The sequence below is a fragment of the Panthera onca genome, chromosome B3, assembly GCF_046562875.1.
Source record: "Panthera onca isolate mPanOnc1 chromosome B3, mPanOnc1 haplotype 2, whole genome shotgun sequence".
Classification (NCBI taxonomy): domain Eukaryota; kingdom Metazoa; phylum Chordata; class Mammalia; order Carnivora; family Felidae; genus Panthera; species Panthera onca.
This window is the reverse complement of record NC_138344.1, coordinates 56,259,935-56,287,387: the sequence shown is the minus strand read 5'-3', so window position 1 is coordinate 56,287,387 and position 27,453 is coordinate 56,259,935. Positions and strand designations below refer to the sequence as shown.

General features: G+C 37.8%; 1 protein-coding gene across 1 annotated transcript in view; it reads left to right on the top strand.

Moving 5' to 3' along the window:
* The window catches only part of SEMA6D (semaphorin 6D), a 571,597-nt gene that overhangs the window by 192,581 nt on the left and 351,563 nt on the right, over nucleotides 1–27,453 (top strand). The window contains exon 2 of the mRNA XM_078448584.2: nucleotides 6,133–6,213. The gene's annotated coding sequence lies outside the window, so the exon portion shown is untranslated. The remainder of the gene's footprint in view (nucleotides 1–6,132; nucleotides 6,214–27,453) is intronic.

Genomic DNA, 27,453 nt, shown 5'->3' with positions numbered 1-27,453 from the left:
AAGCTCCATGTGTCCGGAATTGAAAAGACCAGGCAGGATTATAAAGGACTTCTATTATCCTCTAGGAGCAGGAATCTCCTTCCTGACTGAGGTGTTATTGGTGGGGAGGAGGTGTGAAGAAGTTGAGAGAGAGGGCATGAACTTGATGTCTCAGAAAAAAATCTTGAGAGCCAGCAAGGAAGGATTTGATTGGAGGATGGTGCCAGAACAGGATTGGAGCCTAAAGTCCCACCTCAGGCAGAACTTCAGTGCATCCTAACTACCCACCAACCCCCCCCCCCACCCCCCCAGTCCACCTTCACACACTTCCTCAGAGGGTTAGGGAATTTTAGAGGCCAGGTGTGAATAGAGGAGGAGTTTTGCCCAGCACTTACTAGTAGGGAGAGTCCAAGGTTGAGGGCTGCATACCTGACTATAAAATGAATCAGTGCCTCAGGGCCTTTCCCTTGGTAACAAAATTAGTCCTTGACACCTAGACATTCTTACTTCTTTTGTTTTTGCTTCTCATGTTGCCGGAAGGCTCTTCTTTTGACTTGCATAATTCCCTCATCTAGCCAGAATGCCTCATAGAAACTCTGCGGCTGCTAATATTTCATTGTCATTTTCAGCTCTATTACATCTTTCTCTCAATCGTTCTTTAGAGCAGAAGATGTCATCTAGAGGGGTTCTGCGGCTTGCATAAATGAGTTATGAATCCTCATGATTTCAAGTGGGTTACCAAACCCCTTCCAGCAGAACCAGGCATCTGGTAACTCCAAAGTGTGAAAAGGACATTATGCATATGTATGCAGAGACACATGCCCTACAGCACTTCCCAAGTACACGCCACATTTTCATTCACACAGGCGCCATATGCAAGGGGACCTGAGAACTGCTCTTAGAAAGGAAAAATCTTCAACGTATCCTTTCTTGACTCTGGTCTTTCCAGTTTTTCAGTTTTCTCTTTCTGAATGCAGGAAAGGGGTAAGGAAAAGGTTTGTTTGAGCATGCACATTATGTGTTATATACAGCTTTGTGCATATATAGGTAGGTAACCATCAGTAGTTATAGGACAAAGTGAGAAAAGCAACAAAGCTCAGTCTACACAAAGACAACAAGGGAAACAAAATCAAGTAACTACATCACTTGACATCATTTTGCTTGAACTATATGATTATGGAGAGTGGCACTAACACATTTTGACCATAAGTGTCAATAACTTGAACCTTTCTGTGTTTCAGAGTATGATACCAAGGCTGCAGTATGTCACAAAAGGCAAGGCATGGCAGGCTACAGAGTCCAGATGCTCAGACAATGAGGACATCTCTGGAAATCAGATTACTTTATTTAGAATTGAGGTCAGATTTTGGTCGAGACTGTGGGCTTTGATTTAAACCTGGATTTGAATCCTAGCTCTGGTATTAACTTGTTTTATGACCTTAGGCAAGTCATTTTACCCACTTTAATCCTTGGATTATTCATTTGTATAAAGATAATAATGCCTACATCATGGAGTCGTTATGCAGACTAAGTAAGCAAATTTACATAACCTCTGCAATGGTGTGCCACCCATACATAGCAAGCCCTCAATAAATTCAACTTGTATTGTTTTTACATGGTGACACATTATCTGGGACACTTCATTTAGCTTCAATTTCCTGATTTAAAAAATTGGACTATAAATGTAAATCCATAAATTTTGGACTGACAACTGTCCAACTGATAGGGAATGTTGCTGTTTCTCAGAGGAACGGCTGCATTTACCCATCAAGCCCAATGCCTGTCCACCTTTTGGAGTGAAAAACTGCCAAATAGCTCATATGTGTATAAGGTGGATAATATTTGGAAATAAGAATCAGGGGATCCTGTGTTCCCTTTGAGAGTGGTAGATAGAAGGTGGAAACTTGCAGTTTTATACATTTTACAACTGCAGGGCTGTTACCATTCCTGAAGCTTAAAGTTTTAACGTGATTACCGATGCCCATTTGATTGATAAGCAGCCAGAAGCTCAGATACTTGCAAATTCAGCCAGTCTTCCTGGCTTTCTTTCTGACAAAAATGGCATTCTCATGCCTTTCTTCATCTTCTCGGCCGTTCATAGTGGAGAGAGAATTGCTCTTAGAAGTATGCAATCAATCAGGCATTGGACCAAGTTGTTGAGGGCCTGTGGTTTGTTGCTGGGGCTGCCCAAATCCCCTTTCTCCATGAATTTCCAGGCTTCCATGTCTCATCCCTGTGCCACCCCATGTTGAAGTAGAGGGGACTGTTGGAAAGGGACTGCCTTGGGCACAGTCCGGTATCCTCAAGCAGAGCTAGGTTTGAAACCCCCCTCTGCCAACTACCACTGGCAGTTGTTTGGTCTGGTTTAAGTTATTCACTCTGATACTTGCTTACTGCATCTGTAAATGGTGATGATATACATCCTGAGCAGGATCTTACTGAGAACTAGTTGAAATAATGTATTTAAAATATCTTCCAAAGAACATAGTGCACAGCAAATGCTTTTTTGCTCTCCTGTTCTTTTCCTTTGATTTGTAATCATTCATTAACAGTTACTCTGCAACTTTGTCTTTCTACACCACTGTTTCCTATGCGTAAAATGAAGTTAAACTCTATGACTTATAATTCCCGTATATTAGTGAAGCTCTAGAATTCCTACACTTCAAGTTCTGTGTGAGAGGAATAAGTGAGATTGCTCTGGATGTTCTTAGGTAGGTGCGATAAAGCCATGCTGGGAAATTGAACAAGGAGAATTTGATAAGCAAATGGGTTTTGAGAGAATGAGGAAAGACATACAGAGTCTAATGCTTTATTAGGCTCAACAAAAGCTATTTGGGTAAACTGATGCACACTAAGATAATAGAGATTCTCCTGAACTTTGTTTGAAAATTTGAAAAAGGGCAACTTAAAGGAAGCATCGGCGGTGCCTTTCTTGGGAAGGCGGTGCCTCTCCCTGGCCCTTAGTTCACACTGACAGGAATGCAGCAGACTTTCCAGGATGCACAGTTTCTTGCTGGACAGTAATCTGAATGAGAGCAAGGACTCAGTCTGCTGTCGCTGGGTGTATTTGCTGATTGTTGAACTTCGGATGAGTAAATGAATATCACTGATGTGCCTAAAATATTAATGTCTGAGTGCGGAGTAGGATCCAGAAGAAGAGAACCTAGCAATGATTTTATAATAGTAATTCTCCTGGAACACTTCCTGAAGATACCCCAGAGCACTTTTGCAAATGCTGATTATTTTTTTTTAAGCTTGTAGACAGCTTTTTCTTGTCTGTTGTACAGCTGTGAGTGTGGGAGCACAATTCTCTGGGGACCCGAACATATGTTCCCTCCCTGTGAAAATCTGGGAGAGAACCCCAAAGGACACATTGTACCCCCTCCCAGCCAAGAAAGTAAAATCCTGTTTGAAATATTCCCTTGGTCAATGAGTAAAGCCATGAGCTGGGAATACAGCTTTATAAACTTTTTGTATGTTAGAATAAAGAGTGAATTGATGGATGAGTCTGAAATTCTGGGTTCAGTCCTTGATCTCTCAGCATAAGATATTGTTTGAAAAGCTCTCTGGGCTTTATTTTCTTCCCCATAAATAAGGAGATTAGGCCAATGGACATGGCAATATCCCTTCTATCTCAGTCCTCCCAGTTTTACTGGCTTTTCCTAGAATGGAGGAGCCAGAAGGATACTTAGATTTTTCTAGTTTAGCTTTCTCATTTCACAGATGAGAAAACTGAGGTGTCTAGAGGTGAAGTCATTTGCTGAAGTCGAGTTAGAAGCAGAGCTAGGATTAGAACCAACATCCTTAGACTGCCAATCCAAAAGTTCTGAACCTTATGAGTCAGTGTCCATCTTAAAAATCCCACAGCTGCTGTAGACCTTCTGGGAGTGGGGGATGGATGGAGGCCAAATGCCTCACAGGAACACATAACATTTGCACATTGTTTAAGGGGGAAGGGGGGGGAGGGTGATTCTAGGATTTCAGACGAAGAGCTTTTATGCTACACTTTTTTACTCAAAGTAGATGCTGGAATCAGATGTTAAAAAGCGACATAGTTACATGCGATAGAAAGCATGCCTTCGGCTTTTTTTGGTTTAGTAACTTTATTTGTGCAGAAAAGCATCTCAACACAACTGGAACAAGTTTGGGTTTGTATCTCTCCAAATAAGTCTTACCTGTTTTGTCGTTGGCAGTGTCTGATTTTTAAAAAAGCCAGTTCCCCTTTTAAATATCACAGCTGTTGTTCCTCTTACATATACTTCTGCTAAATTCAGTGCTTGACTTATCTCAACTGTAGCCAGAAAACACGAGAAGTAGCTGGCTAAAAAAGTTTCTCTCATTAACTGGGTCTGAAAGTGGTCTCCACTAATTGGTTCTAGAGTTCAATCTTTATACCCACATTTGAAAAGTGTGCCCTCAATATGTGCCCAATATGTGTCCAAATATTTTCAGTCTTTAATAATACTAACACAAGGATCATTCTATCCTAAATAACTCTTGGTCTTTAAAATGTTAGGTTAATGCAGAATTTAGAAAGCATATTTGAGAAACATGAGTGTATTATGCTAAAGTTTGTAATCTTGTATTTTTCCAACAGAAAAACTTTTTCTGCTCAATTGAAATATAAGGACAAGAGGGGCTGTGGTATGGTTAATGCCATGATGGGCACTGTGCAGGGTGTAGAGACTTCTCTTTGGCCCTCATCTGAAGGGAGATTCCTCAATATATACACTTATTTTTATCTCCACAATCGCATATACCCTTGCCATTGAAGAATTATTCCCATAGTTCTGCTTTTTTTTTAATATAAAAGTATCAACTGTATAATTCCAAAACTTACTTTAGCAAATAGTGAATATAAAATTTATGTCTCCTCTTAGCATCAAACAAATAACACACACACACTCATACACTGGTAGAATAAAAACCCATATAAGAATTACCATGTCTGGGGCACCAGGGGGGCTCAGTTGGTTAAGAGCCCAACTCTCAATTTCAGCTCACGTCATGATCTCGCAGTTCGCACCCTGAATCCATCACTGTCCATGCAGAGCCTGCTTGAGATTCTCTCTCTCTCCCTCTCTCTTTGCCCCTCCCCACTCACACTTGAACTTGCTCTCTCTCTCTCTCTCATAATAAATAAATAAACTAAAAAAGAAAAATAATTAACATGTCTGACATTTTCTAACTTGAAAACACCTTAGATCTGAATGCGAAAGAAAAAAAATCTGTGGTCAACAAGTGAATGGATATCTGTTACTTTGGACCAAACTACTGAGTTACTCTGATGCGTTTGAAGTACATATCTTGGGTACCCTCCCACCAGTGAAATCCCTACAAGCCCAGAGTGTGTCTGAAAGATCTGTAGTCAGTTGAGTGTTGTAGGCTGTGGGTTAAGTCTAATAGACTGCCCATTCCTGACCTAAGACTTCTCTGGTTTTCTAAGCAGCTTTAGAGAACTCCTGGAGATATTTATTCATCTACTTTTCACCCTCCTATATTTAGGTTTTGGATTCTTGAGTTTCCCAGTGGGTTCACATCCCTTGTATTTCTATATAGCCACTTTGGATTCAAATCCCCCTGTTCCAGTAGTGTCATCATCAGATCTGTCCATTCTTGCCTTCAAAGCTTCTATTCTAAGAGCAATAGAGAGAACTTGGAAGTAGTAATCTAGGGTGTCCTTAGGGTCCTATATTCACTCTGATGTGGCACTCAGTCAAAGCCCAGATGCCCTAGACTATCCAACGCTTGGCCCACAGAATGCCCGCAGACTTTTCAGTTTCAGTCATGTAAGCACATACTTCATTAAGATTGGATTGGTTCCTTTTTTTTTTTTTCCCCACAGAAACTATTGCAGTTTATTAAAACTACCCATGCAGTGTGCCATTATTCCTCCTGCTTGTATTCATGAATGGTTCCTATTCTCAATAGGAACATTCAGGTGGAGATCAATAATCAGTCAGTTAGGGAAGGAAAAAAAAAAAAAAGAAAATCCATTGGTTGCACTGCATTCAGCTGTGTTTAAGAGGTCTTATCATTAAAACAGCAGCAGGCATTCATAAACCAAGCTTGCCGGCAGTGCTGGACATGCAGGATTAAAATAATCGTCCATCAGACTCTGTCTCATAAACGTTTTCCTTTGACTTTTGGCAGGATCGCCAACCTGAGCATATGCCAGTTGACATGGGAACACTGAGGACAGCAATTTAAGGATTTTCACATTTGCCTGTGGTGGTAAGATTTAAAGATACAACAATGCAGGACATTAAATATTACTGGGTTCTGGCTTTTTTCACTATATATGAAAATGAAGTATTTTATGTATAATAGTTTTTGACCCATACAGGTCTCTAATTATCTTGTATAAAATCACAGTAAACGCAAGAGAAATCCATACTCCATAACTATTGAATTTACTATTGTTTGGGCTGGTGGAATAGGGAAACTAAGTAATATTAATTTTTTTTTTTTATTTCTCTATAGTTGGACCAATTGGGGGAAATGGTTTCCATTTTGAACTGTGTCTATTCAGAAGAGATATGATTATCAGAGCACATAGGGACACAAAGCTTAAGATCAATGGGGAAAAAGAAAGAGGAAGTGATTCTGTCTTCAGTACCTTAAAAGACAGTCATGACCTCAATATGGATCCAGAGATTGAGTTTCTAAAAGAATAAAATCCGTGATCAATTAACATTGCATAAAAATGAAGAATGCCTAATGCTGGTGGTGTGGTGATATACTGCATATTTGTTGATATCAGAGGTACAACCATGTGATGTTTCTTAAAAAGAGAGAGTCATGATGATGAATATATTGGTAGATGGATGGCAAATTGTGTTATTAGAAGATTGTTTTCAAAAGAGAAGTCTTCCACTGTGTGTGTGTGTGTGTGTGTGTGTGTGTGTGTATGTGTGTGTTTACATATGTGTGTTCACACACACAGTCTTAGACCTGAGGCTGAAATGTAATATTGAATAAAGTATTATTTCAGCATTCCATATTTTACAGAATAGAACATTGTCTGGATACATTTCAAATATAAAGTAGAAAATGCACCATGATGTGGTTAACTGGAGCCAAACAAGATCATTTAGGCCATAGGTAATTTGTTTGGACCCTGAACTTTTGAACTTAAAAGGTTAAATTTAGCAATAATTCCCATTCCATTACCAACTTCAAGTTGAACCAGATCTTCATAGGGTGAGACTATATTTGCATTTTCAGTTTTCTGATGGCTACCATTTTGGTATATTTTCCACATATGTTTGAGTCTCCATTTTCATATGGCCTTGTAGCAATTCTGTGATACATTGAACAAAATGTGATTTAACCAACTCACTTGTCCATTTTTGTATACCGCACATGGCCTTATACCTGTGAATTTTCAAATGATATATTTTGGCAGTTCAGTATTCATATTTAGTCTTCTGAGTACATTCCTCTCAAATCGCCCTGCTGTTTTATTCACTTATATTATTGCAGTAACTTTTAGTTTAACAGCTTGTATTCACATAATCTATTTATGGAACAATGGAAGAATGATTATTAAATAGCCTGGAAAATACATTACTTAAACTGATACCTGAAAATGACGGTACAACTTCATACTTTCGTACATATAAAAGTAAATGAATGTACTATTATGGTTTCTTTTATCTGAATACCACATTCCTTTTAAAAATTAAATTACTTTGCATTTGAGTTTAATGTTATATTTCATGATTTAGATGTGCTTTCTAGGAACTACCACCAAGTTCTAATTCCCATACATAAGTCATGGTTTCTCATATATACATGGAATTCAAGATAACATCCTAATGAAAGTCATTAAATCTCAAATATCAGAAGGGCTGGATTTAAACTGAACACGGCTTTTTAAAATCCCCAAGGCTGGGCAATTTGAGGAGAAAAATAAAAGTAGAAGAGGCATGGCCTTGATGAAACAATAAACCTCCATGGAAGTGGTCTAGTAACTCACTTCTGGACCACAGAAGTCACAGTTTCATCTGAGCTCTGAATATCGAATTATGTGTTTCGTTATCAAGAGTGAAAGCCTATGAGAGAAACCTAATAGATCATGCTACACTGATCTATATCCTTTGGGATATGGGAAGGTTTTCTTGAAACTAGCCGTGGATCTCCTAATCGCTGTAGAGAATCAGGGGTACTGAATCCTGTGCCACTTGTGCAGTATGAGAACACTTTGTCAGCCAGACAGACTTGTTTCAGAAAGAATACATTGATGTTGAGTGGTATAATAGAAAGAGCAATGATTTAAGAATCAGTGGACCTAAATTATAAACCTGACATTATAGCTGACTTAGCTAGAGAAGTTTTTGTTTTTTTGTTTTTTTCCTTGTTTTGCTTCCAAAATCTTAAATATTCAGTTAACTCTTGGACCTTAGTTTTTAATCTATAAAATAAGGTTAATACTCATTGTATTCCTCTGTAGGTTTATACAAAGATAACATAATAAAAGGAAAAGACTTTGAAGAACTTAAAATCATGACACAGAACTTAGTATTGCTAGAAAGTTGATTCCTTATTAATAGCACTTGTCTGATTGGAAAATAATGTCAAAAAGGCTCTTAATAGGTGTTCATAGATGCCTTTACGTTGAACAAAGGCTTAGAGTTGCTCTGAGCTCTAATATATTTGTTTTTTCTCTAAATTGTGATAACTGCCTCTGACCTGTGTCTGAACCTGTCTCTAGTGTTTATGCTGCACTGACCCCAAATTTCAGTGTCCTAGAATTACTCCGAAAGGAGAACATGGGTGAGAGTGAAGAAATATTTACAATACATCCCTGTCAGCAAGGTGGGGAGAAAAAAGGTCTCTTGGGTTGATGATCTTTGAGGTGAATCAGTCTTTCTCAGGCCTCTCTCCCTCTATTTTTTCAGATACATACTTTTTACTAAACTGGAATCTCTGCTATCTTCCCGCCCCTTATCTTCCTCTCCACCCCCTCCCAGTCTCCTTTCCCTTCTCCTTCACACCTCAGAAAGCCCTTTACTTGTTTACAAATCCAGGTTTTGGGTTTTTTTTTTTTTTTTTTTTTTGATATTGACCCACAGCCTTCTGCTTCCATAAATTCCGCTTTAAGTGTTTGATCTCTAAGACAAATATACCCCCATAGCCCTGAGTTTACTTTCTGACTCCATTTCATTACAAGCATAGATAGTCAATATGAATTGGGGGGTGGAAGTGCCTTGGGTCAAAAAACACAATTTGCTTGAACACACGATAGTCTTTGCCCCTGCAAAGAACTGTTCATCACATGTCCTTTAAAAACAAAGCCATAATTATTGGAAAACATCACCTAGATAATAAACAGGAAATTCCAACGTTACACACGTTACAGAAAATCTTCCAGAGTTCCCAGTTTATGTACTAATGTTAGAAGCAATCAGGGCTATTAATAATGGGTGTAGTTAAACGTAGTAGTCCACATTTTTGTCCAAAGTGCCGGAGGATATTAACATAATGGCTTTGGGTCAGATAAATTGGCTGACATACGAAACACCAACCAAGGGTATCATCCATTTAGTTTTTTTAGGGATAAAATTTGAACACCATCCAAAGTTCACTCTTGTGGAGATATTTACCTGCATGTACTATCGTCTTCTTCCCCAGTCCCAAGACCTCCAACTACATGGTAGTATCATTTTTACATTCTCTGTTAAACCCACCCTCATTCCTACCAAATTTTGTCTATGAAGATCCTTCAAGCTTTGTATGCCCCATTCTGTCATTATGTTAGAACCTAGTTTAAATTTTCTTTGGGTCACAAAATTCTGCAACTAATCTGGAAGAGTAACCAAAGAGAATTAAGAAAGGAATAAAGTTAAATATGGAAAAGGCAATCTCAGGGTACTCCATGCAGATTTCCATGTGTTTATGACTGACCCAATTAGCCTGAAAATTGTAGTTTTTAATCATCACAGCAGACCATACTGCTGACAACTCAGTGAAACAATTTTTTTGGGATCTGGCCGATATGGATACTATTATTTTCAGTATTCCCAACTCAAAAGGTAATTTCTCTTTTCAATCATTGACCTCTGCTTCTCCCCAAAGATAAAATGGGGATGACATATAATCAACAAAAATGAATCCTTAAGACCCTTCCCAGTAATGGCATCATGAAATGATGGAAATTGATAGAAATTCAAGTAAGGTCTCAAAAATCTCAGTTACTTCCATTAGCATTTTACTGAAGCTCCAGAAAACTGTGAGTATTTTCTATTCTAGTCACCCACTATTACTTTGCAGCTGATCAAAATAACCCATGGCTAACAATAGGAACCAGAAAACCACCATATCTGCAATGGTCCCATCTATCACTCAGACATTTTTGGTGTAATAAAGTCAAGAGTGAATTTTCTCCTTTTATTTTTAAGTTTTGCATCTGACAAAATGTCATTAGAGTGCAATGACTTATGGAAAATTGGGATAGATTTAGAGCCTCTGATAAAAGACAATCTTTATATATCACTGGAGGATTCTACAGAATTAAGGGAGAAGGGGAGGAATAGTTTTAATAATGTGTTCTCTGGCATTTTATCAACCATCTGCAAAAAATTCTAATTAACTATCTAAAGACACATTATAAAAATATATTGTAAGGGCACAAATATGATCCTGGAAAACATTTTAAAAGCTTAAAAATATACATTTTGTCCGTTTTGGAGTGTGGAGGTCAAGGAGAGCTGGGAAACATAAATTATGTAAGCATACTGCAATTACATTCTAGTATTAGGCAAGAAGACATGTTCTGACATCCCACCCCTGGATCATGTATGTCAGCTTTTAGACTTTATCTGATTATATTGTGTATGTGTGTGTGTGTGTGTGTGTGTGTGTGTGTGTGTGTGAGAGAGAGAGAGAGAGAGAGAGAGAGAGAGAGAGAGAATGTCTGTGAAAGTAGGAAGTAGACATCAACAGAAGTGAAACTTTTGCAGGTTAAACCAAAAGAGCAAGATCTATGAAAACTCTTTTCTCAAGGAGTGACAGTTATTGCTAAGATTAAACATGGTAATTTTAGAATTGTTCAAGGATTTACTTTAATCTTGGTGTTTTTGTGTTGCTCAGTGAGCTATATTGTTATATTGTCACTGCATCACTGTGACAACTGTTGTATCCTAGGATTCTCCGAAAATCCCGACTTCATACACAGGAGATTTCATAGTAAATTAGACATCTCTAAATATTAATTTTCCATGTGAAAAACATTTATAACTTTCTGTTTTCTCTTTTCCTAGTCATTCATACACCCATTTATTTGTTGATTCTTTCATTGAACAAATATTTATTGATCACCAGCTAGGCCTTGCTAGGCATTATTTTGTGTACTGGGGATACTGAAGTAAACCCAACAGATAAAAACTCTTGCTTCCATGGATTACTTTCTAGTAGAAAAGATGAGCAGTAAGGAAGATACAAATCTAAAAGATATAGTGTATATATATTTTATACACCCATATGTATTTTATACATAGATGGGTGCTAGAGAGAAAAAATAGAGAAGGAGGCGTGGAGGGCAGGGTGGGGCAGGTGTTGAATTACAGATAGAGTGGCCTAGTAAAGCTTTTCTAGGTAGATCTTTTGAGACCTTTTGAAACAAGACTTGAAGGAAATGAGGAAGCAAGGCATACTTCTCTCTAGAATTTCCTAGGCAGTGAGAACAAAGGCAGTGAGTGCAAAGGCTCTGCAACAAAAGGGTGCCTGGCATATTTGTAAATCAGCAAGGAAGCCATTGAGGTTGGATCAGAGTGAAAGAGGGAGAGGTAGTAGGCAAGATATAGAGGCAGTGTGGAATCAGATCATGCAGGGCACTAGTGCCGTGGAAGAGTTGGCTCTTACTCAGTGAGACAGGAAGTCTTTGGAGGTTTTGAGTAGAGGAGTGGCATGATGGATCTAACTTACACTTTTATGGGGATCATTCTGGCTGCCATGTTGAACGTGGACAATAGGAAGGAACATATGGAGTGGGCAGGCAGGATGTAAGTGGGGAGATCACTTAGGAGCATGCTGCAGTAATTCTAGTAAGAGGAGAGGACAAGGTGACTTAGTGGAGAGGCTAAACTTGACTAACAGCATGGATAACTTATCCACAGTAACTGGAGACTTGAGGGTAGGTACAGATGTGGCAATGTGAGTGTGTGGAAGTTCTCATTTGATTATCTACCAAACATCATACCAGACTGCATGAATGTAGGCACTGAGTGGTTGCCTGATTGACTTTAATATGGGCTCTGATTTCACCAGGGAAGTTCACCAAAGCAAAAAAAGGAGTTATGATATGGTTATAATGATGATCTAGTCATCTTAAGCTGGCAAGGAGACAAGAGAGGATATCATGAAGAAGGTAACCCAGGGACACTAAGAGAGTGCCTTTTAGGTCCTGGTGGGCTTGCAGAATTGTAGGGTTTGAGATGTTAAAGGGAGTGAGCAGGAGAGATAAAAGGTGATTAGAGAAAGGTTGTGATAGGGAAAGATTTTTCAGAAGATGTAGGTACTGGTAACAACAATGTTAAAGGTAAGACTGTATACGTGAGTGGGTCAGGAAGGATAGCTGATAAATTTTTGGAAGAGAGGAAGTCCAGGAACTGAGAGGACAGGATGTTGAGGGGGTCATCCCATTGTATATGGAAATGTCCAAAAATTAAATAAGAGTAGTATTAGAGACAGTAATCATGAGCCAGGCACTAAAACTTTTAGTTAATGGAGGAGGAATGAACTGGAGAATAGTAAAGAAGTACCTGCATGAGTAGACGATGGTGTAGCCTGATGACATGGAAGTGAGAGCTGGAATTTTATAGATCAAGAAGAGAGAAAGTTCTAGGTGCAGTAATGAAGACCATGGACAACACCTAACATACTTTCAGGCTCCTTGGTAAGAGGGATCTTTGAGAAGAAAAGCTACTCTTGGAAGGGATTAAGTGGAATCATCGTTATCAAGGAGAGCCAGGTTTCAACTAGTGCAAAAAGTGAAAGGGAAATTGCCAAAGGAAGTTGAGAATAAGTGGACTTACCGGTGATTGATCTGAAGCCCCAGAGAGGTCAGGGAAAAGGTGTCAAAACATGTGGGGCCAGGGTCAGAAAAAGTAGTGAACAAAATCCTGTGGGTATTAGAGAAAAAAGGACAAGAGATGACAGTGACTGACAGGCAGAGGCCTGATGATAGCTGTCCCCACTGCCCTCACAAATAGTGGTGAGGCTGTAAGTGTTCAGGGCAAGGAGAGTGTTGAATGCAAGATTCAAGGATGGTGAAGCAGACCTTTCCAAGAATATGAAGGGTTCTGAGGTTCCCACTTTGTTGCTAAGGAGACAGTTGTCCTTCAAAGGAGTGGAATGACTCAGAACACACAGATACTCTCTTGACTTGAGCCAAACAGTGGTTTTCAGTCAAGTTGTCTCACACTGAGTGGGCTGGCTCCCTCTGAGTTCATCATTATAGAAAATAGTAGTTCACATTTAATCATAAGACCCCCATAACTTTTTTTTTTTTTATCATTAGAACATTGCACTATTTGGATACATCAGGTATAGACTCAAGTGAGAAACTCATTGTACTTTAATCATCTCATTTTGTGATTTTTCCCCCACTAACCTACTTATAAACCCTTCCTCTCTTCCCCATTTTTCTCCTCTGGCCTATTCTGTTCCATGATACAGTGAGTGAATGAATAACTGTCAACACCACTGTGTTCTCCACTTTTCTTTAGAAGTACTGCATTCTCTCATCCTGTGCATTCTCTAAAATACTGGTTACCTTACAGTTTTGCTCATCTTCAATGTCATGTGCTCTGAACTGAGTGAAGGTATGTGCTTTGCATGTTCTAGTGACCCTTTCTTTTGTCCTGACTTTCTTTCTTTACAGAACTGACTTGAGAACTTTAGCAGAGCCATAAATGCCTCTTAACTTTTCCTCTTACCCTCTAAGACGCTTTTAAAATCAACATTTTTTTGAGAGAGATGGTAATACTCATACAATTTTTGGAGGCACTTGTAGCTGGCCAGTCTATGGGACTAAAATAAAATGCAAGTTGTAATTAAAGCCTCAGGTCCAGTATCTCTGAAAAATAAAGCTGTTTTCTGTTTGTAGCTTTAGGAGCAAGTATTCAGCAAGTATTTTATTTTTTCAAACTCTGAAAAAATAAAATATATACATACGAAATAGATTATGAATAGAATGGGATCACAGCGACACAGACCATCAGTATCTGTGGGGTTATTGTAAATTATAAAATTGCTATTTCTCTTCTTTTCCTAAATGTAGAAATATTGCAAAAATTTTTAAGTGTATTATTTTTGTACTTTTTATGGGAAGCAAATGCTATGAGTCAGTGAAGAACACATGATTTAGATGAATGAACTTTTCTTACCAGTTAAAATTATTCATTATTCATTCTCACCTATACCACTGGTTATTCCTCTCTCCCAACACCAAGATAAGATTCAATCTTCTTGTTATACTCTTCAGTCTCCTTTAATATGGTTCCCAGCAGCTGCAATATCTGAGGCAGTGTGATAGAGGTAAGAGCATGGAATGTGACATCAAAGGGCTGGTATTTGAATTCTGGCTTTGCTACTTACTAGCTGTACAATGTTGAGGAAGTTATGTAAGTGTTGTTATTCTCTGTTTTCTTATCACAGGGTTGCTGGGTTAACTGTTCTCATGTATTTGAAAGTGTTCAGCTCACTGTTATGAATAGTATGTGCTCAACAAATATGCCCTCATCATGTGCTCCTTGGTTTCAGCCTCAGGTAGTTGGTTAGTTTTCCTGTTTTCTGTTTCTCTGGTCACCTCAAATGTTTACTCCCTTTTTATACTTAAGCATTTTCTGCCTTTGCTCTCCACTTGACCAGTGCATGTGTGCCATATTAGCTGAGCTTTCTGATTGGGAAGGAGAGACGTTAGGAGTCTCTTTTAGATAAGGAGGATCTGAAGGAAAGGTGCTTATGATATGTAGGAGAAAACTAAATATTTATGTGGAACAAGGGAAAGTTAATGGGAATCTGAGTATCAGCCGATGGTATAAAGTTTTCATAAACCAAACTTGAGGCAGTGTCCACCATATGTAGAACCACCAAGGAGAAAAACCTGCCAAATAACATCGCCTGTCTTTTCTAAAATCTGTCAATCAGTTTAGTAAAATAAAATGCTATTGTTTTCGTATAACTATGGATACCTAATTATGATATATAATACAATTTTATTTCTTAACATGTCTCCCTCACATAGGCATAGCATAGAACTAAGACTAAGAATGTTTAAGAACTAGGAGTCAGAAACTGATCAGTGAGCAACGAGAGCTCAGTACCACAGTATTAAAGGCAGTCGGTATTTTTTTTTTTTTTTTTTTTTTTATTATTATTTATTTTTGGGACAGAGAGAGACAGAGCATGAACGGGGGAGGGGCAGTGAGAGAGGGAGACACAGAATCGGAAACAGGCTCCAGGCTCCGAGCCATCAGCCCAGAGCCTGACGCGGGGCTCGAACTCACAGACCGTGAGATCGTGACCTGGCTGAAGTCGGATGCTTAACCGACTGCGCCACCCAGGCGCCCCTAGGCAGTCGGTATTTTGATGATGATGATTGTAGAGAATGAAAACTAAACAGCAGGTGATTTGAAATTAACCCTTTCTTGTTTGGACATTTTTTTCTGCATATTGTTAAGAGTCTTCAGTCCTGCATCATTGAATTAAAACCAAACCTGCTGATCACCATCCTTAAGTGACGAAATCTGTATAATGAAACTCTAAACAAAAGAGACGGTTGAAACAGATAAGTTTCCAAGCTCAGTTTCTTGATTGATATTGTCTTTTCAAAACAATTGGGTATTCCATGTCATTAAAATAGCAGGGGGAAAAGAGAATGTATTCTGCCTGACTGTGTCTCTTTGGTCATCTTTTCACACTCCATTAGAGGCTTTATCCAACTTTTGTATTCAGACTATTGTATTTTTCCGGTGCTAGAATAAACTTCAATGAGGACATGATGAATGTCCACATTAAATTGGATCCCCCCTCCTCTTTTTAATTAAGTTCATTTAAATTTAATTTTGTAATTTTACTTCAGTAAACCATCTGACTCCAGATGTTGGATGCACTTTTTCTTATTTCTGTTCCCACATAATTGTACCTGTAAAAGATTTATAGCTGCAGGAGACATTTTGGAACCTTAAAGAGCATTTTCGGCATATGTTTCATGGATGACTGGTAACATGAGCAATTAACATCCTAAAATGTTGTTCTGCTCCCCAGAATATTTTTAGTGGGATAAGTTACTTTTATTAGCTTGAACTTTAAACAAATAATCATCTTAAAGGAAACATTATCATCAAAATAACTCAGTTGAAACGGAAGGCCAACACTCAAAGGAAATTGGTAAGAGAAAGAAGAAAAGACCCTTGGGCTAAAGAGCCTTTAACAAAGACATATAAATGAAAGGTGAGGTTTGGCCTTTTGCTAAAATAAGTGCTCTAAGCGGAGTTTCTGTTCCTTCTGATTGACTCTGAGTCACTGTAAAGTGTGTGTTGTACTGCACATTATAGATTTATGGGTCACACTTCTTGTGCTTGGGGAACATCTAACTCTGGATTTCAGTGATAGAACTCTCAGATAAAAGCGAACCACCCACTTTGCAGGAGACCAAAGGTGGAGGTTCTCCTAAGTGTGCTTGTGCATTTAAGAAACATATAGCTGCCTTGAGGCCTAGAACTCAAACTTATTGCACTGATAAATAATCTTTACCATCGCCTTCTCTCAGGCATTCTTAAAACAACAAGAAGAAAGATTACTCACAATTAGTCTTTCTTGTTCTAAGAATTATCTGAATGCTTACATTCACTCTAAATCTGCTTCCTTGCTTTCTTAGTGAGAGTATACCTAATAACATACTTGCTAGCTCACCTGGGACCTTGTCTAATGAAACTTCTAGTCTTCATCAAAGAAACATATACTACAATTAAACCCTTAGATGACATACCAAAGAAAAACAGCAAGTACAAATCCACAGAATAAAGGAATCATTTCTTTTCCTTATGTGAGAAATTATACTCCATGTTTTTGATATTCTGTAATGTGTCTTGGTATATATGACATATTCACCACTGCAGTAAATAAATTAGAATATGGATTTTTCCCCTCAGGCTTAAAGGATCCAGCACCAAGCTCTAATTCTGTTCTTTCACAGTCTTACTTTGCCTGGAATAAGTATTTGTGTATGCATTGGGGATGGGAGTTGTCTAAAAATGACTGGTGCTTGACGTTACTGTTTGCAAATGTTTTTATTGCTTTGAGTACTAAGTAATCCTAAAATCATTTAAAAATAACACCAACCATTGGGACCAGGCAGCAGTTGTTTGTCTTTAATTGATAGACAAGAAACTCACAGTCTCCACTTGTTTCTAATATATCAAAACTAGCTTGTAGAATGATTTTGCTATTCCAAGAATTTTGCAACTTTAGGAAAGTTTAAGTAGAAAATCAGTGAAAGCCTAGAGAGGGAAACACGTGAAGCGGCAAACAGAACACAGCGTATAGAGTAGTATGGAATTGTGATCTTGCTCAGCGTTATTTGTTTACAGAGTAACTATACCATCTAGGAAAGTGCACTTACAACATTCCAGGTCTAGAGACAAGAGTCCTATTTACCAAAACCTATAATTCCTACAGGAAATTAAAATAGATGTGTGCCATGGAAATATAAAAGGAAGAAATTGGAACATACATGGAGCTTTAAAATGTTGCATATATTCTAAGTAATAGAAAAAAAGGAAATTTGTTTTGAAAATAAAAAATGCACTGTACTTTCAATTGTTTCTATCGATCATTTATGATGAAATAAAACAAATTTTAATGGAATAATATTTTTATCTACCATAAGTCTTGGTTAAATTAGAGCCTGTCAGTTTTATGATTACTTGGAAAGTATGTCCAGAGTAAATGTCTGAGACACTATCTCTGTCTTCAGCTTATTTTTTAAAATTTATGTATTAATTCACTGACCATGTACTGAATACTTCTTGGGGCAAAGCAAGTAGTAGAGCTTAAGAAACCTGAAATGAAAATCAGAAATGAATCTGACAAAGAGTTCTCATTTGAATGGGGGAGAGGAGACTATAAACCATGGTATAAGGAATGAATAAATGTTAGAAGAGGTCAAGATGAAGTGTTGGTCCCTCTTTATTTTTACTTGGACAAATTTTGTAAGTAAAAATATTACTGTAAGCTGACTTATTATAGATTGGCACCAGTTTCTAAAAACATTTTGATATATGAGAGACGACCCACAATATTGGTCAATGTTAAACCTCCTCATGTCTTGGAAAATTGGTACTGATGCTATATGAAGTAGATAGAGTAAATCTGAATACGATGTATGAATTCTATCTATAACCTCCATGTTGGCCCACAAGGCTAATGGGCTAATGGAGGCTAATTAATGCTAATTCCTTATTCTGTGGTTTAGCTCTTTTACCCTTTGGGATAGTACTGGTGTGTTGTGTTTTGATATCCCTTACTTTCTCCTTGAATGCAACAGGGATTTGTTTTGCTGGACTTGAATAGTAAAAGGACCTTTTCTTCCACAGAATCCAAGTTTTCACAGAATCCAAGGACACTTTTATGACTTCTCTTCAATGAATAATCTAAATTCTCCCTTCTAATTTCCCAGCCCAATAAACACCTGTTCTAATTACTTTCAATCATTCTCTGCTGGAGATTTTTGTGTGTTATTGACGATTGGCAGGTGTTCCATAATAATTGAGGGAAAGAACCTATAAGAAACTTTGCATTTGTACTATTATGTACTGATAAATGTTGCTTTGTCTACCTGTCTTATCCCTTGAAAACCTTTCTGCATTGTTTTCGCTATGTTCCCGAATTCCCGAAATATATACATACCGAGTTAGCACCTGAGATAGCTTAGTGCAAGAATTTTAGGTTTTTTTTCTGTTTTATTTGGTATTGCTGTCTAATGGTTGGCCATTTTATCACAAGAAACTGCAGAGATTCTGATGCAGAGGAAGACACACAATAGATTCAATTTTGATAATCAGTACCCTGCATGGAAGTATTTGGATTAATTGAACCAACTCCATCCTGATTCTATCATGTGGGCCACATGAGGATGTAGTCTTTAGAGAGAAAAAGATAGGGCCTCAGGACCATTGCTGGTAAAATCTTTCTTCCCAAGGGTTTCTGGTTAAAAGGCATAGGAATACAGAAGGAAATATTTAAAGATAGATTTTGGCCTTTTATTAACATTTTTTAAAATATAAAAGCACATCCCTGATGTGTACTTCCTATAGGGGATAGAAAATCAAAATCAGCCTTTCACACACACACACACACACACACACACACACACACACACACAATACCAAATATTTTTTTCCCCCAAGTGAAGCCCAACACTAGCAAGGACTAGCTTCAGATTTGTTTTGTAAGAGCCTAAGGACTGCTATGTCTCTTATTCTTGTTACTACTGTGGAAATGAATTGTATAAATTGCATAGTTTTTCTCTGCCAGATATAAGTCATAAATCTGAAGAGAATATTTTAGGTTCACAAGACATAAAGATCATTTTACTGATAGGATTTAAATGGTAGAAGGCACGTTCTTTTTTATACAGGTTAACCTGTTGTAAAAAGAAATTAATAAGTCAGGTACCAAATGCAATTTCAAATGCCAGTAGGGTGTAATAAGATATATTTGCATTTTATTTTGTGATCTTATTGAAGTAAGATCTATATTCAGTGGTAGCATCATTTCCTTTAATTTAAAGACATGGTATTGAAAAACTTTAAGAGGGAGCAAAGAGGCATTGGTAGAGATCAGTATTGCCCAAAATAAGTGTCCTGGGACACAAGTCTCAGGAGGTGTTGGTCACTATTGATCCATTGTTCATGTAAGTTTGAGAAACACTGAACACAGACCTGCTATGTACTACATGCTCCACAGTCTAATGACTCTGGGAAATGCTGCACACTCATGTAGAATCACAGCAGGGTAACAAATGTATCGGATCCCTTTCTTTCACATTTTACAATATCCCATGGAATTATGATTCTGTGCAAAACACTTTGGAAAACATTGGGCTCAATGATCTTGTCCTTTACATATCATAAATTATTTTTAAAAAAGGAGAATATACACATGGGAAAGGATGCTGAATGTGACATCAGGAACCTATGTTAGATTACTGCCTGCTCTTTGCTGAATATATGGCCTAGGGAATATCATTTAAGCCTGCTGGGAAATGGGAATAGTGTTATCATCTCTAACCCCAAGGGGGCTATTGGATACAAATTCCAAAAGAGGTAGTGCTCTTATTTATGGCTTTATTATTATTTATTATATAATATATAATATAATTAGTAACAATAATCATAATAATGCTAAGAGCTGCGTCTCAGAAGTAGTGAAAAACTCTTACTTATCATATTGGAGCCCTTTCTGATTTACTAAACTTTCTTCCCAACCCTCTCTGAGGAGACTAAGAGAAACAGTATATTCTTCCTAGGGAAAAAGAAAAATGGAATGGGATATATGAAATAGGATAATTGAATAAATTGCTTTCAGACAGATTACTTTGAAATTGTTGGGTCCCCAGAGGAGGTCCAGGATTCAGATGTTTTATTGGATTATGTAAGAGACATAGCCTAAAAAAAATACAGAAAAAGAGAGAAGCTGAGCATTATTAATAATCACAATAAATAGGTGGATTTAGGTGTAAAATGGCCCATCTACCTGCCATATTACAATAGAATCACAGAGACCACTGATAAATCAATGACTGAGAACTTATATAGTATATCCAGGACTGTGGGAGATAAAAATAATAATATGATGTGTGCATGTTAACAACAGCAAAAAAAATCGACCTCTCTGTGGAGCTAATATGAACACATGGTGTAAATAGAGACCAACTGATACAGGCTTTGCAGGATACCAAAGTATTTCCAGTTACAACTGTATCCTTTAAGAGCAAAAGGAGTGTTAAGAATAGGGAGGTAGGAAAGTCTTCAAGTGTGGATTTGGGCTTGAACAGATCCTTAAAAATGGGTGAGATGGGTGTCATGATTTTTGTTTCCCCATTACTTGGTATTTATTTACATTGCATATTGTAGGTATTCCATACATAGTTGGCATTTAGTTAGATGAATAGACAAGCAAGTGAGAGGAAGGAATGGAGAGAGGGAGGGAGGGAGGAACAAAAGGAAGGAGGAGAAAGGGAAGGAGGGAAGGGACAAATGGAGACCACTCCGAGCAACATAGAGCATTCCCACCTTGAAAGATACAGAGCAAGTGCTAGTGTATGTGAGGGCATGTGTGAGTCCAGGCCTGCCCACGTCCCAGAAACAGGAAAGCTGGAGGCAGCAGTGGTAATGACACAGTGCTCAGAGTACCAAAGTTATCATTAGAAGTTGTGAGCTGTTCATTTCCTGGCTCTACCATTCACTACCTGTGTGGTCTCTGGGAAGCCTCTTAAATTTTCTGAGTCCTCTTACACCGTAATGTACTTTTTGTTAGGGTTCTTACGAGGATTAAATAAAGATATGTGAAGTGTATTAGTAAAACATTAGACAGCTGTGAGATAATGTTGTTATTTATGGAAGTGACATGAAATTCCAAGAGGTCATGAAATACAAAATCTAGCCAGTCCTTCAAAACTCTGGTGTGAATTTCTGAGGGATTTTATTTGACAAAGATTTGCAGTATCTGTGAATATACTGTACTGTTACACTACTCCATATTTCTTGGTAAGGCAATAGAGCACTAACAAAGTTGTACATTGACCATAAACAGTTGGCTCTGTGGGAAAAAACTGCCTGAAAAGGAATACAATAGGGCAGATGGTACCCTTCTGAATAAACTTTTGTTGTATTGTATGGTGTAGGACAGTATGCTCTGTCCTAAGTCCATCAGTAACTAAAATGGTTCAAGGGTGTCTTTAAGAGGATTTTTCTTAAAAAAAAAAAAAAAAAAAAAAAAAAAGTGTCTGTTTTTGTCCCTGGGAGTTTTAAAGCTTTCAGAATTTTGTGACCAAACCAGTTGAACTTCCCAGTGATTAGAAAGGTATGGTCTTACCTAGTGGTAACTGAGCAGGCATCCATGGAGAGTTTTCTTACTTTTTTGCACCTTTACATGATATAACACAGCCAAAGTATCTTTTATGTTGGTTTGGAGCCAATCATTATAAGGGGCCCATACGGTTTTATCAGTAAGTGAGACGCCCCTGTGGTGAGCTTTCTCACCTGATTTAGCAACCATTCCCATGAGTGCCCTGAGGTGTTGGACTTTGATAGAATGAGGGAAAGTCATAAAAGTGCAGTGTGCCAGCTACTTTTTGGCTTTAGCATTAAATCCTTATTCTTCCTTTCCTACTTTACTCCATTCTCCAAAAAGTCTCCTTGATAGACCAAACCATTTGCTCTGCTATAGAGAGGGAAAACAAAGAGAATTCCTTTTTTCTAGCATAAGACCCTACAGCAGAAGAGGAGGGGAGCATTCATACTTTGCCCAGGGAGCCATTTTTACTTGCACAGTTACTGCAAACTATCACTTCCTTGGTATGTGTTTGTTTGCTTATTGTCTATGATCATTCAGGAAGTATTTTTCTTTCTTTAGCATCTCATCAGGCTCAGGCTGGTTTGGGAGAAGCAAGTTAATTGTGCCTCCTCCAATATAAAATATGTATGGTTTTTAATGAGGCAGCTGGAAGGGCAGAAACAATGGGACACAGACAGGCTCGTGTGAGCTGTGTCTCCCATGTAGCAGGTCGAACTCACGTGTCTCTGCCTGGAGGTGCTAAGGCAGAGCAGAGAGACAGGAAGAAAACATGTAAAATGCTGGAAAATAAAGAACATATGTTTCCTCTCTGGGTAATAATGTGTTCCCCCTGCCTCTGTTCCCACCCCAGTCCCCCACAGGCCCAAGGTAATGTTTCAGGTCCAGATGAACATTGATAAGATGTGAAACAGCTACATACTTTCTGAAACTTATGTACATATTCTATTTGCTGTCTATTTAAATCCAAAATCTGAGAGATAGAAAGAAAAGCATGAGACTACTAAAACCATATCAAATGCTACCACTGCTCCTCACTGTTCACCATCCCTCCACCATTTTAGCAATGTAGCCTCTTGGATGGGTTTGGGGTCAGGTGTTGAATTGCAGGAACACACACTCTTGCCTGGGAAGCCTGTGTCTGGCCAGAGAAAGCTCTGCTGGTCAGGATCCCTAGTCACTAAGTCCCCTTGTGAAGCAAATCATTCAGGCCAATCCTCTGGATCACAGATGGTGTTCATTTCTACAACTATTAAAAAACCAATAACCTCTGTTTGGGTTAGACTCTGTTTGGATCTCAAGATAGGATTTTTCTTCATCTTGGTTGAACCACATATTTACTTTTTTTTTTCTTGAAGAACATAATGAAACTTGTCACTTTTCTAGTCTTAAAAGATACCTGTGGCTATGAGGTTTGGGTTCACTTTTCCCTCTACCTCATGCTAGGCTTCTTTTTTGAGGATGGATGGCTGTATATATGTAAGGCAATTTGAAATGGGAGTCTTAAGTCTTCTCTATAAAACTTTGATTTCTGAGGCTTTTGCCATATGGTTGGCTATTCCTATTTAATTTAATAAGAAATAATAAAGTAAAATTTTATTTTTTTAGAATCAGATTAACATTTCAAAGCACAATTTGAGCATAACACCAGTTGAAACCTGATCCCTCTCCCCTTCTAACATTGCATAGAACCTAAATCATTCCAAATCTAAATCTCTACCCCTTGCTCTGTGTCCTTGTTATGAACACACTTCTCTGTCTGCTCCTCTTCCCATTGTTCAGCAAACCTACATCTTCCTACAGTGATCCCAGATTGTCCACTAACCACATCTTCCTAGTTGGATGGATGGAGCTGTGGGCTGGACGTAGGGTTGACTGGCAGCCTAGCAAATGCAGACAGCAGGGACCGTTTTGTCATTGACCCTTAAGGTCCAGCATGTGGATGTGGGTGAATCATGCTGACCTCAATTCCAAAGGTACCCACAAAAATATTTCTGTGTGATGTTTCCAATATCCCTTGTTGATTCACATGCCCAAAGGAAATGAACAGTTTAGATTTTAGGTACAGTACAGTTGAAAATGCCTCTGACATCAAGTCGTCTTATGTGTCTAAAAGGTATCTTAAGTGTTTCTGTTGAAACAAGGATAAGAATTATAAACAAGCCTCTTCATTTTATAAATATTCTGTGTATGTATAAGACATTTCCATTCATTGTGGCTTTTTTTTCATTCTTTTAAATATCCTTTTCAACCACCAACAATGATACCTGGCTCGATGGGTGATGTTCCAGTGCATTGAGCAATGGGTGAGACTACTGAGTCCTAAAAGATGTTTTCTTCTTTACAAGGAGAGCTGTGTGTTTGTGAAAGTCATTAACTGAATCCAAAAGAGCCAAGAGCAATTTCTGACCTGTTAATGCACTCATTGAAAAAAACTGGCAGGAGGTGCCAGGGTGGCTCAGTCAGTTAAGTGTCCGACTTCTGCTCAGGTCATGATCTCACAGTTCGTGGGTTTGAGCCCTGCATCAGGCTCTGTGCTGACAGCTCAGAGCCTGGAGCTGTGTTAGATGCTGGGTCTCCCTCTCTCTCTGCCCCTCCCCTGCTCATGCTCTGTGTCTCTCTGTTTCTCAAAAATGAATAAACATTAAAAAAATTAAAAAATAAACTGGCAGAATAGCCAGTGTCCACTTTATAAAACTATATATATTTGACTCTTACATCCTTTATTTTTACAATATAGATATAAGAAGAGAGGGTTACCCTGACTAAATATGTCTTATAAAAATGGATCAATAGAAACAAATAAAGAGTAATTTATGTTTAGGCTGATGAACTTTAGAGAATTTTTCTTATTAAAAGTTGACAGTTTTCTTATTCATTCTCTCCTTCCACCTTTTCTGTATATATACGTATATATAATAAAAATAAAATACTTATGTATGTATACATATACATTGGCTTTGTCTGAGAGGAAGCATAATAGGCAAATGTGCTAAAAAGATCATGTGACCACACTTGAGCTGAAAAAGCAGCTCTAAAACCAACCATTCCAAATTATGAGCTGGTCTGGGCATCTCTTGGGAGAACTGCTGTGTTTTCCAAATTAAAACAGTTCAGCTTAGAAAAACTAAAAATCTGAATGATCAAATGTAAGTGTTCTTTGCTTTGGTGAGAAGTGTGAATTTTTAAGATATGAAAAATTATTTTTAAAACCATAAAATTAACTAGGCCATTAGTGATTGTCAAAAACTTAAGCTAGTTTTAAAGGGGGGGGTAAAGTGAATGGATCTTTCCAATGTTTGTAAGGTACATTACTAAGGTGTTTGTAAGGAATTGATTCATTCCACAAAAATTTTCTGAACATTTGTATCAGCCACTAGGCTAAGTGCTGAGATTACAGTGATAAACTATTATTTATAAGCTATTATTAAACTATAACCTGTAATCACCAATTGCAATAAATACTATCAGTTCTTCAGTATTTTAGATATCACTTCTTGCATAATTATACTTTTAGTTTCTTTTGCTGAGCTCTTCTTGTGAACAGTGCAAATGTAAGTTTGCATCAAGCCCTGGAGTTAGTTGCATTACTAGAATACTAAAAAAAGGTTTTATATTTCTCGATACTTAGGAATATATCCAAATATGTTACCATTTATAAAATGTGTCTTCTAAACAACAGCTTGTCATGCAGAATAACAGAAATAAAAGCAACAATGGAGACTTCACTGGCTTTTCATTAACCAGTCAACTTCTCTAGCTAAATAAATAATAGCTTTGCCTCAAAACACTGGGGTTTAGATTTTAATAAAAAGTGGACCATTTTAGAATTTTGTGTGATGGCTGCATTTGATGTATCTTATATTTTATTTTGCCAGAGTCTTTTTCTGTCAAACATTGCAATTCGGTGTTTCCTGAAACACACATTCTGGGACGGAGTTTTAGCTGAGGTTAATAATTAATTAGACAAAGAACTCACTGGAGGTGTGGAGAATGGGGAATGCCTGATTTACATAGATAGAGGTGCACCGTTACCACTGGGGAATCCCTGGATAACTGTTAGTCTCTTTTCGAAGAGTAATGGTGTCAACATAAAATATGCTTAGATGTTAAAATCAGTTCAATGATAAGATGTGGAAAAGATTAAGAGAAAGAGATCCTTAGTCCTGTGAGAGATGCATTCTGTCCACAGATCCCTTATGATTTTGAAAATGCAAGCTATGAGATGGACATTCAGTAATTACATCAAAAATCTGAATGGTAAGATTTTTAGCAAGGACATAAGTTTTCATTATCTCAGTACACTCCAATGTCCCAACAAAGTGAGCTAAAATCATAAATGATGGCGTAGAGTTGGCACAATAAAAGTGAGAAAGCCAAGTATGAACCAACGATGACAGTCTAGGTACAAAAGATGAGGCCTCAGTTAGGATGGTGACATTGATAACAGAAGGTGAGAATTGATGTTTTGTAATATTGGGCAGAGTAACTATGTTTGGGAGCTGAAAGAGAAGGGGAAAAACATCATAACTATAGTTTCAAATCTGGTGATAAATGTTGAGAAGACTGACAAAAATAAGAAAGTTTAAAGAAAGCAGTTTGGAAATAAGGGTTTAATCCTGTTGAAATGGGTGCATTCTAGATCATTCCCATTGTAATACTCAATAGGCTGACAGTGAAGTGAAATGGAAGCAGAGGGAACAGGGTTCTGGCTCTAAAGGAGTAAACTAACTGAGTCAAGGCAGATATATTTTCCTTCTTCCATCTTCTATCCCTCTGTCTCTTTTCTTGCTACATGCCATCCTGATACTTTTCTATTTTTCCTTATTTTGATTGCCTGCATGAGCAGTGATGTATAAATATGAATTCGTTTTCCTCAGTCTTCAGGAAGATTAACTAAATGCAGGTGATAAGCTATTGGACTAAAGCTACTTCATGAGTTAAGTCTGTGTTTGGTCCACTTTATATCCTACACAGCATATAAATAGTGTCTGGAATATAGAATTCATTCTACAAATAGATAATGTGTGGTCCCACATGGCATAGCTCCCTCTGAATCATATGTGAGGGCCCATTGACTAACCCAGAATCAATCCAAGGGCAAGACCTAGTGCACAAGAGGAATATGTGTGTTTATATCAGTGTGTTCTTTGTAAGAAATATGCCAGATGGGAAGAAAAATGGCGCTTCTTTTGACCTATAAGAGGGACTAAACACAGCTGGTTATCAGAAATAACACACACACACACACATATACTGACACACTCACAGAGACAAAGAGACAGAGACAGAGACAGACACCACCGTTCTTTAACAGCTTGATCCCTAGGAAGATAATAAATGTTCAAAATAAGTCGCTGGACTGTAAATTAGTAGAGAATGGCCAGATTA